The sequence below is a fragment of the Grampus griseus genome (genome assembly GCF_964374135.1).
Source record: "Grampus griseus genome assembly, chromosome: 13".
Taxonomy (NCBI): Eukaryota; Metazoa; Chordata; class Mammalia; order Artiodactyla; family Delphinidae; genus Grampus; species Grampus griseus.
Window position 1 is genome coordinate 4,500,628 of NC_139007.1, and position 12,009 is coordinate 4,512,636.

The following is a 12,009-nucleotide window of genomic DNA, read 5'->3' on the forward strand; positions in this document are numbered from 1 at the left end:
GCTGCCTGTGGCATCTGCAGCTTTCCCAAATCTTGGTGGACTGCCACTGTGTATTCTTCATTTGACACATCTGGAGCCCCTATCAGGATGCAGCGGGCAGTGTAGGCAACCAATTATTGCTCATTTAAAGACAATAGATGTTTTTACATTTCCATTCAGTCCAATTAAGAATCCTTTTACATTCCATGGTACAATATCGTTCAGTGTTTGATATTAAAAACTCAGGGAATTCTAAAAAATTTTAGTGGGGAAAGCCAGGAAAATGATAACCATTCTTTTTATATATGATTTCATGATTCAATAAATGATAGATATCTTGTCTCTGTTAAGATACTTCAATTTCTTAGGTTGACAATATTTAGAATAAAAAAATATTATTTCCCCTTTAGCAATGATTTTGCTTAAACAAACTAAAAGAATGGTGGGTGGGGTGATGAGTAGAGAGCACACAGTCTGAAAATACAGTAAAATGTCCTTTAAAGAACTTAGTACTTACAAATGGTAAGGCTACTTGAGGGAGTTAAACTTTTCTGTGCCTATGAAGGAAAGAAGAGTGTTTTATGGCATGCAGAAGCAGCGCATACCACCACCAAATGCCACCCACCACAAGCAAATACGTAACTGGCTATATTATCGCCCGAAACTCCAGTTTCATAAATGTTTTACATTCTGTAAAATATATTCTCATTTCAGAGATGAAGATTAAAGATAAAACATTATTTTCTTCTAAATGTTTCCATTTTTGCCATATCCATTATATAAGATAATCCAATATCATATAGTAAATATAACTGATGTCTTCTCATTCTACTTTTAGTCATTATTTTTATAATTAGAGGCTTCGATTTCTTTATGTACTCTTAAGATACACAAAGAATATATTTTGATATTAATTAGAACCAAGAAACAAAGAATCAAAATAAACTAAATTGATCAGTGAAATTATGCTGACTCTATTACCTGATCCAAAGGCTTTGACATTGAAGGAAAAAATTTGCTGTGATTAAACATATGGTAACTAAGATGAATCATTAGTCCCACGCATATGTTCTTTGAACATAGGTGCAGACTTGTGCTAGTCACTAATTATATGATAAACTAGTTTTGAAAATTAGGAGACAAACAGGGGTGAGAAGAAATTCTTAGTAAGAAAATGTTTGTTTGTTTGCTTGTTTTTTATCTAGAAAACCATGTCGCATTAGAATCAGCCACACCTCTCGTGGTTTACTTTCAATGCATTGCATGTATTATTCAATATGTTTTTGTCTGCCTTAATAGCATCCACTTTGAAGCTATCTTCAAATTAACATGATTATTTTATTTGAATATCAGTGAACAAAGCAAATTATAATAAAAATATAAATAATTATAAATATACATTTAATAAATATATAGATGCATATATTTATAAGAATATGTGTAAATAATGTATTAGATCTAATATTTTCTTATAGTTTCATTCATTAAAAAGTCATTATTTTAAAATAATTAAACATCAATTTTTCTGCTCAATTCTATTCTACGGGGACTAATGGGGTTATGAGCCCCTAATTTTGTATCTAAAAGGAATTATTTTCTATCTTGTTCCAATATCAGCTATACTGACTGTATAACAGAGATTATTAATAAAATAAATATTCCCTGAGCTCACTTATTTACTCAAAGTTTTTCTGCACTGCCTTAATCTTGAGAAAAAAAAAATGTTTCATTCTAAATCCCTTAATGAATCTTCTTCCTGAGTAAATGTTAACAACTGATGTCTCGGTGATTCTTCCATTGCCCTGATAATATTACTCAGTTTCAAGGCAAGCCTCAGAATAAAAGAACTACTGTGCCATTTTTCTTATATTTAGCTGCAATAAAGAGACTCTCACATTTTCCTGAGTTCTTTAAGTAAGATTACATGAAAAAGACTTTCTTACACCTTCTGGACTATAAAGCCTTTCCATTAATTTCAATTATTTTGATACTTAAAAAATCATACAATGGTTTGTATTGCCCAATGCCATAAACACAAGCTACATTTGACCACTTAATTTAAATTTAAGTCCAACAAAATGAAATACAATTTAAAAATTTGTTCCTTGATCACAGTAGCCACTTCTGAAATGCTTAGTAACTACTTGAGGCTAATGGCTACCAGATGGACAGCACAGATTACAAAGCACCCCTTCATCGCCCACTCTTCTGTAGAACAGAGCAGATATCAGTTAAATGAGAATGTGGAGGGTACACCCTCTCTTTGTACTGGAATATCAGTACACTGATATTCTCAGAATTAATTTACCATCTTTTTTAGTAAATTAAAAAAGAAAACTAGGGCTTCCCTGGTGGCGCAGTGGTTGGGAGTCCGCCTGCCAATGCAGGGGACACGGGTTCGTACCCCGGTCCGGGAAGATCCCACAGGCCGCGGAGCGGCTGGACCTGTGAGCCATGGCCGCTGAGCCTGCGCGTCCAGAGCCTGTGCTCCACAACAGGAGAGGCCACAACAGTGAGAGGTCCGCGTACCGCAAAAAAAAAAAAAAAAAAAAAGAAAGTTTATATATATATATATATATATATATATATATATATATATATATATATATATATATATATATATTCTTTCTCCCAAAATAGGAAAAAAACAAAACAAATGGCAAAGATAACTACAACAAGCTTCCAGGTGCCGTGAGATTCACTTATTGAAGTGCCTCCTTCCGACTACTTATGAAGCCTACGGTTATATGTGTGTGCTCTTCCAGAGAAATTTCAGAATGTCCTGCCAGTCTCCCAACTTTCTCACCCAAAGCTGGCATGACCCACCTTTGTGCATTGGCCACCGAATACTTCCCATGATCTGTAAATGTATCTTCTGTTCCTATTGGTCTTCATCTTGCTTCTGCATGAAGCAGAGAGAGGGAAGGGCCATTTCTCACCCACTGCCCTCTCCCCATTAAAGTGCCTCAAGTTCAAACACTAGTAAATGTCCCTAGGAAGTCACAGTAAAGAACAAGATGAACGGGGATGTCTTTGGAAGTTATTTTGTGTCCTAATCCTTTTTCATCTCCACCAACTTGTAAGGAGCGAATTTGGAGCAGTTTCTGTACTGCTCAATGTCAAGCTGTCAGCTTTAACTTCTTAATGCTGTCAGAATGCGTTTAACCACCACCTCCCCTAATTCCTCCCACATTGAGTTTTTTGCTTCTAATCTGCAATAAACTGGAAAAATAGATACCCTTACTTTTAACGATTTACAGTGTAAATGGAGCTAAGAGTTAGATCCTCTTAATCGCTTCTGTGGTTCTAAATTATTCGAATGCTTTATACTCTTTCACATATCCTATCATCTTCCAGAAGTTTTGAAATGATAGACATCTGACTTGCACTCCAATCCATGCTTTCCGTACATGATATCAAAATAAGAGCCTAAAAATTCTCCCCAAATTCAGCAAGCTTCTGAAACATTTATCTTTTAAAAATATTGCTCCAGTATTTCAAATTCTCTCAGTTACCAAAGGAGGAGGCCTGGCATTAATATCAGTAACAAGTCTTGCATCACAGAACCAGTCAATCTGACTCCACTGTCACTCTTTTTGATCTGTACTGAAACCTAGTGATGTAAGTAAAACTGGAGTTTACAGATGTGACTATAACCTCAAAGAGACTCCATTGCCCAAAGTCACACACTTTAAGGGATTAAACTTGTATTCATATGCAAATTTTAGTACATCAGGACCTGTGTATTTTTATAATCCCAATTTATTTTAGAATAAAATCCTAGGAGAAGCAGGAAGGCTGGGTGGAATTTTTATCATGAAACCATATTTTATGTAAGTGAACAAAGTTTGTTTTATCAGGTGCCAATGATTTTTTTTTTTTTTTTGGTAGAAATTCTTCCAAAAGGCAGAGAGTACATTTCACTTCCTGTCTCATCAGAGGATACAGAACATAATGTAGTCCTCTCCTTAATGACTCATCACCATCATTATGTACCTCCATTCTTGTTCTGTGCTAAACACACAGCACATTTCTGCATATGCCTGGGAGAGTCTGCTTTCCTCAGTGTCAGGCTAGGCTGTCAGCTCTAACTTCTCACTGCTGTCAGATGCCTTTAACCAACATGCCCCACTACAGCCTCCCACATCTAGTTTGTTGCTTCTAATCTAACTGCAACTTCTAATCTGAAATAAGCTAGGAAAATATATAGCCCAGCTTTTAAAGATTTAAAGGCCAATAGACCTGAATGGCCTGCCTTAATTTCAGGGTTTCTGTAGTTCTTTCTGCATTGTTCAGATGCCTTATACACTTTCATGTGTTTCACTGTCTTCCAAAGGGTTTAGGATGATGGAAATGTAACCTGTAGTCATATAGAGGTGATTTAAAATGCTCTTTATGCAATGTGTCTGCAGTTATATCAAACAAACATTTGTAAAATATTTTGCATGTGTTATGTTGCTAATTATTATTTTGAACATTATATAGTGAAGAATTTTGCATGCAATCTGCTAGTAAACTAGGTAAAAAAGCACAATTTCATTAATCTCCTCTCTTTCAATTTAAAATGAATAAAACATCTCTTAGGAGTAATATTCTTGCTCTGTAATTTAAATGATCTTGGAGATGACTAAATCCTCTAACATGAATCTACCCTTAAAAGCAAATGTACTTTAAGAATTACCTATAGATTAAGGCTTCTTGGGAAAATTTCCATGCTAACTTGTCCTTTTCATAGCCTGCCAAATATATGTAATATATAAGCATCTTTTTCAACTTTTACCTCAATACCTAATTAAAAATTAATTTTAAATTTTCTATAAAAATCCAAATATTAATTTAAAAATAACTTAAAACCAAATTGCTATGTATTCTATACTGAAGAGAAAAATCACTCCTAATAATATTTTAATGTCTGCTTTCTACACATTTAACTTTAACAGAAATGCTTTTGATTCTAATCATAATTTCTCATGTATTTGTATCTGATGCATAGGAAAAAGAAGAAAAATGTTAAAGAAAAAAAATAAACTGGAAATAACCCAATATGTACTTCAGTGGGAGAAAACAAACGATGATACATCCATGCCTGGCAGCATTACTGAACAATAAAAAGAATGAACTATTGGTGCACATGATTTCAATGGGTCTCAAGGGAATTATGATGACTTTAAAAAGCCAATTTCAGAAGATTATGTTTAAATCATATTTTTGAAATTACAAAACTGTAGAAATTGAGACGAGATTAAGGATTGCCAGGTGTTAGGGAGGTGGGAACAGAATGAGACAGCTGTGACTGTAACAGGGCAGCAGGTGAGGTTCTTGTGATCAGACTTCTCCATATCCTGACTGTGATGATGGTGGTGTAAGTTTATACATGTAACAAAATAACATAGAAATAAATACACACACACCCAAGTTCGTGTAAAGCTGATGAAATCGGAAGAAGATGGTGGATTATATTAATTTCAGTTTCCTTTTCTAGTACAATAATGATATTTTACTATTCAGTTGCATAAGACATTACCACTGGAAAATTTGATAGAGTCCATTAGATTTCTCTGTATTTTTTCTTATAACTACTTAAGAATCTATAATTTTCTCAAAATAAGAAATACAAATATGAAAAAAATTAAAATCTTTGTGACCACAAATGCTAAGTAGTTTCTACCAATTGACTACAGTTGGTGTCAAAGGTGAAACATCTTTGCCCTTGCCAATCTAGTGGTGGAGACAAGTGAAACAGGCAGGCAGGTCAATTGTCAATTAGTGTACATGATACTGATGGCACAGGTGTTGACACTAGACAAAGCTATGCTTAGAAAGTGGCTGAGAGGGGGACTTCCCTGGCGGTCCAGTGGTTAAGACTCTGCCATTTCACTGCAGGGGGCACGTGTTCGATCCCTAGTCGAGGAAGTAAGATTTCTGCATGCAGTACAGCACGGTGAAAAAAAAGAAAAAGAAAAAAAAAAGTGGCTGAGAAGCTTCTGTCACCTGCTGGGTAACAGTGGAGAATTTATCTCAGCCGTTTAAGACACAGATTCTTCAATTACAAAATGTGTAAAATGGAAATAGCAATACCTACAGCATGGTGTGCTATGTAATTATACAAAATCCATACTATAAAATGCATGCGTGTGTGTGTGGTGTATACACTTATATAAATGTATATATACATATATAAAATTTTTAATTATATATTATAATATTTTTCATTATTTCTCCTTGGTATCAAGGATATCTAGTGGAGGTATATATGACTTAGTCACTAACGAAGTTTTACAGGAGAACCAGTTACAGAGGGGACTCAAAGCCAAGTATATGGAAGGAGAAACCTACCACCTAGGGTACAGGACAGGGAAGAATAGCATTAAATGGCAGATTGATAGTTTAGGAAGAAGGAATCAAATACTACAATTATGAGGATACTAAAACCAGAGCATCAAGTTTCACCATACCAAACCACTGATACATAAATATATTGAATATATATATATATATATATATATATATATATATATAGTTTAAGTATCTGTTGGGGCTTTGTGGCTGAACATACAGATTGATGTTAAAGGTTCCAGGATGAAACATTAAAAGAACACAGTTAAGGGAACTGATAAGTTATTATAACTATGGATATCCTTGTCCCATGATAGGTATGATAAAATGTAACTATCACTCTAATATCAAAGAATAAAAATAACATCTCAGTTTTCCATGTATAATAAGAGTTCAAAGTGATATGGATTATAAATAAAAGACATATGTAGTAACCTTGTTTATAATAGGGATTTATTAATATTTATTGACAAAGTTTTCCTAACAAAAGAATTTTACATATGCCATCATTAAGGAAGTATTTTATAAGATTTACTAAATAAAATATTTTTAAACTAGAAATATGTTGGCATTTATAAAAGAATCTGAAGTGTTCCCAATTGTCTGCTTAAGTCAGATACTCCATTGAGTTGAATATTAATTCCAAGTTTTCTGAATTCAACTACCATACGGTTCCCACTAGTGCACGTATAGGTAGACCAGGCCTTAATTGGTAGCACACATATTTCAAATAAGTGTAGATTTGGTGAAAGAGGTGTCAGGACATATGCACTAGAATTGATGTGCCTGGGACTTTGGCTTCCTTGTGTCATCACCAGGCTTTTCCGACCCACAATTTCCCCAGTTTTGTCTTTTCAAGAAATCTAACAATGGATCCTACCTCATTCCTTACAGAATTTAATAATTGCCCCTACAAGAACTTTTAATTTAAACTTCCCTAATTTGATGTTTTATTGGCTGTTTTCCCCTATTCATTCATTTATGCTTTTTTTCAGTGTTAACTCAGGCTAATGCCAAATTTGCATTAAACACAACACCAAGGAACACTGTGGCAGTCTCTTTAGTATGGAAAGGTCAAATAAGATGACACAGTGTTTTATTTCCTTTCCTACCTCTTATTCTAAGAGTGGAGCATTATTACAGCAAAATTCCTGGTGTTTGTATATTTTCTGAAGTAAAATAAACAAATGAGATGGCACGTTCTCTCCTATAAACTGATCCCAAAAGCTTAATTATTACGTTTTGCCGATCACTGACCCAAGGAAATCATAATGTAAATATAATTTGGGGTCTGATGAGATGTCTCCCAGACAATAAGGATATCCCCTCAAATTTCAGAAAATTTATCTTCTTGATTAAAATGTTGGAAAAATTAAAATTCAATAGCTGGTCAACTCCTGCATCTGGAAAACTACAGAAGTTTTGGTGGCAAGGGATATTAGCTAGTTCCTCTGATGTGTTTCATGAGATGACCTTTGGATGTCTCTGTTCTTCTTTCGTGTTCAGCAAATTCCTATCCCTAGTTCGTTTCTACTTAATGTTTGGCATGGGACCTAGGACACTTTAACTCCTTTCAGTTGGTCAGCAAGGGATCTTTGTGATGCTCCACCCTTCCTATCCACTTTCACTTGGCTCAGATTTTAAAGAGCGTACATATGAACCAGGGGGATCCTGCAAACAGCAGACACTTATTCACTCATTCTGGAATGAGATCTGAGATTCTGAGTTTCTCACAGGTTCCCCAGTGATGTCAATGGACTTGGTCCACAGACCACATTTTTAGTTGCAAAATTGGAGACACTGCACCCTGGATTGATGTTATGTTTGCCCGATTGGAGGAAATTAGGCACTCTACTGCAGCAAAAATTATTTCAAATTATGAGAATTTAGTTTATTTCCATACTTTTCACTTTACAACGATGAGTTGGTGCTTTGCAAGGCTATTTTTATTTTTCCCAATGCCAGGCATGTGTTAATGAAATATTTCATACGAAAACACTATAGGACTTAAGGAATTGTGTACATTCAGTAATTAAAATGAAAAAGAAAAATGATACAAAAATTTATATTTCTGAAATACAGTGCTTATTTCAGCTTCATTGAGGTATAACTGCAAAATAAAATTGAAATATATCTAAAATGTACATGGTGATGATTTGATATATGTATAAATTATAAAAGGATTCTTATCTTGTTAACACACCCATCACTTCACGTATTTATCATTTTTGTGAGAATATTGAAGTTCCATATTTCAATTATACAATAGTGTTATCAACAATAGTCACCATGTTTTGCATTAGGTCCTCAGGTCTTATTTATCTTATAGCTGAAAGTTATGGTGCTGTTTTTTATTTCCTCTTAGGGAATGTACTCCACTCATTTGTTGTGCTATATGTATAACATTTTCAATAGATGTTATATTTGTAAATCAAAAATCAAAACAGAAAACTACTCTATTGTGTTTTATTGCCACCTTAGAATATTCAAGAGAAACATCAGCAGATGCTACCTACCTGGACTCTGAGGTCACAGCCTTTGGGGTGTGGCCTCAAGTGACAGTACAAAGGCTGAACAAGGAGAAGTGTCCTCTCCTAAGGACACTTATTGCCCAGGACACCACATCTGCTGGATAGCTGAAGCTATATGTAAAAAAAAAATAATAGAGCTGTTGTATTCTTCTGTTTTTTTTGTATTTTTAGCAATTGGAAGCTCAAATTTATATTAGATATTCTGAAATTTATATCTCAGGGTTTTTTTTAACAGAAAACTTTTTTTCATCTGCTACTTGTGTTTAAAAGGCAATATTTTCTATATTCTTCATTGAACATTTCTTTTTTTAGAAATATATTTTACTTTTCAGGTTGATATTTTGCTTTCCCAAATTATCAGTTCTTTTCCATTTTATAGGTCATTGCCATTTCTGCCTGAAATTTGCTTTTATTAAAAGTTTTTTGAGCATAAGACTAACCAAGTCATAACTTGGTTATTCTCTAATTGTAGTTTTTAACCGTAGGGAAAAAAATGAAAGATTAAAAACACACTACAAAATATGACTTTGGGTAACTCTACAAGAATCATTTAAAATACAATCATTAACTAGTGACTGTCTCAATATGTAATATTAAATATGACAAAAGTATACTGATAAATATGCCTTTATTTAGAACCAAATTTCACTGAAATTTTGTTATCCTTTGTGGTACAGAAGCTATTTAGAGATGTTATAGTAAGTTTTATTTCAAAAAACAGTTTAAAAAAAAAGCCATGTAGCCTCCAAAAGCTGTATAATTTACTCCCACTTTTTCTCTACTTTGGAAGAACACACTCAAATATTCAGTCAATGAGTAGTTATTGAGTTTTTAAGCTGCCCATTCAACTTTCTCAGGCATCTGAAACTACAGAAGGGGAGATAGACATACTAAGTTATTACATAAAACAAACTGGAAAATGTTACAGGTCTTTAAAGAAACTGATCTAGATCTGCAAACTGCAAAAGAGGAAGAGATTATTGCTTTGTAAACTGTCAGGGAAGATATATGAGGAACAATATTCTGATCGATTCCCTGCAGAGGACAGAGAACACAGATATATTGAATTAAGGAAAGTAAAAACATTCTGGGCTGAGGAAATCGCACACACACAAAAAGAGGTGCAAAAATATGAAAGTCCACCAAGGGTTCAGGAAACCATCTATGATATAGACTGAAGGATATAGAATATAGAGGCATATTAATTCTATGTTTTCTAAGCTGAAAGACTAGGACAAGGAGGTTGCAGTTAACTAAAATATGGAACAAAGGAGAACAAAGTTTGGAAGAAAAGAATGACTCACACTTTCCATTACGCTGAATAAGGTAATGATTTGTATTTTCTTTTCAGACCAAGTCAATTTATGCACATACATGTGACTATATCTAAAATGTGCATTTATGATGAAGACCATTTTATCATCTTATAAAACAGCAAATGCAGTGAACAATTTAGCCAAAATAAACACCCAGAATGTTCTTTCTCTTTTCCTTTGGAGGCTGGGTAGAAAATTGCAATCATTAATTGAGAATACTAAATCTTTCACTTCTTACTCATATCCCACTCATCTTTTCCCAACCAGTCTGCACAAAGAGAACCCTGATAAAAAGAGCCAACATGTAACCGTCTTTCACACAATATGTGTGATTTTGCCATCTTGCTATCATCTTATTTTAAAATGCAAATAGAAGATTATGCTGTGTTTTACAAAAAAAAAAAAAAAAACAACCCAAATACAAGAATTAACAGCTGGAAGAAATAATTAAGATCAGATAATTGAAAGCCTCTATTTAAAAATGACTGTTTTTTAAAGGTAATAAGCTAGTATGAAGTAAATAATTAAAACATGAACATGTTGCAAGAAGTAGGTATGTGGATGGGGGGTTCTTTTTGGAAGAGTTACTTTCCCGGAGAGGTGAGAAAAATCACCTTTCTCTTTCTTTTTTAACTGAATAGTGAGTAAAATGGGATAATTCACTGAATCATGCTATTTCCTTTTTAATTGGTATATTAGCAGTTATTAAGAATAGAAATATGTGAGTTTTACCAAGAAAGGTAAAGGCACATGATATGTGCCCAAAACATACAGACACATCTGGCAAGATAGGATGGGAGAGAGTAACTCTACCATCAAGTTGACTTGTTTGTCTTCTACCTTCATCAGACATGAAGTGTGTGAATTTGAATTTATAAACCTGTCCATGCCTTGTTTTCCTAATATATTAAATTGTATAACAATATCTATCTTACAGTATTATTGTTAGAATTAGACCTACTACATATATACTCCTTTGGTTTTAGTGATTCTAGAGCTGATTTTTAGACTCTGATTCTAGCAGGGATAGAAAATCAATGCTCTATCTTATGATACGCTAAGTAACAATCACGTTCAACATGGGAAAGCAAGACACACACAAAGGCAAGTATTTTAGAACTAATATGGACATCACTTCTAGAATCACTTCCCTAAAGAACTCTTTCATTATTAGTGACTTGTCACTAATCTAAAATAAGTAATCTGTTATTTGTGTCCACAGTATGGCTTCATTTCCTTCCAGAAAGTATTAATCCTGCTGCCCAAAAGTTCAGTTATTTTTTTTTCCTAAAGTCATCATATGATTTCCTGACTGAATGCATTTATTCAAATTCTTTCATGATTTGGATAGCACACTATCTTCACTGCTGTTCTCCCAAGCAAATATATGACCTTTACTATGATGTCTTTCTGAATATTCCTGTTCACCTTGTCATTATCCTTGTCTGAAAATATAGCATTATGCTGGTCATTTGTCATTAAACCATAACCTGACAGGTGATATCTGATAAAATGTTTACTTATATTATTGACTGATTAATTCTTAAACTATTCATATGTATGACTTATTTTTACAGATTCAAAAATCCACTTAACCAGTTACTACCAATGTGTGACTTTGGACAAATTATTCATTATAATTATATATCAAATTTTATAAATTAGGAAACTGAGACCTAGGGAAAAAAAATAGTGACACAGTCATAGTCACATATTTTTTCTTGCTGGGATTCAAACACATATCTATTTGTGCCTAAAGCTGAAGCATTTCCAATCTATCACTGCCTTTTAATAAAGTAAGATGAAATTTAAGTGTGATAATTTGTATTTAATTATTGGAAATTTCT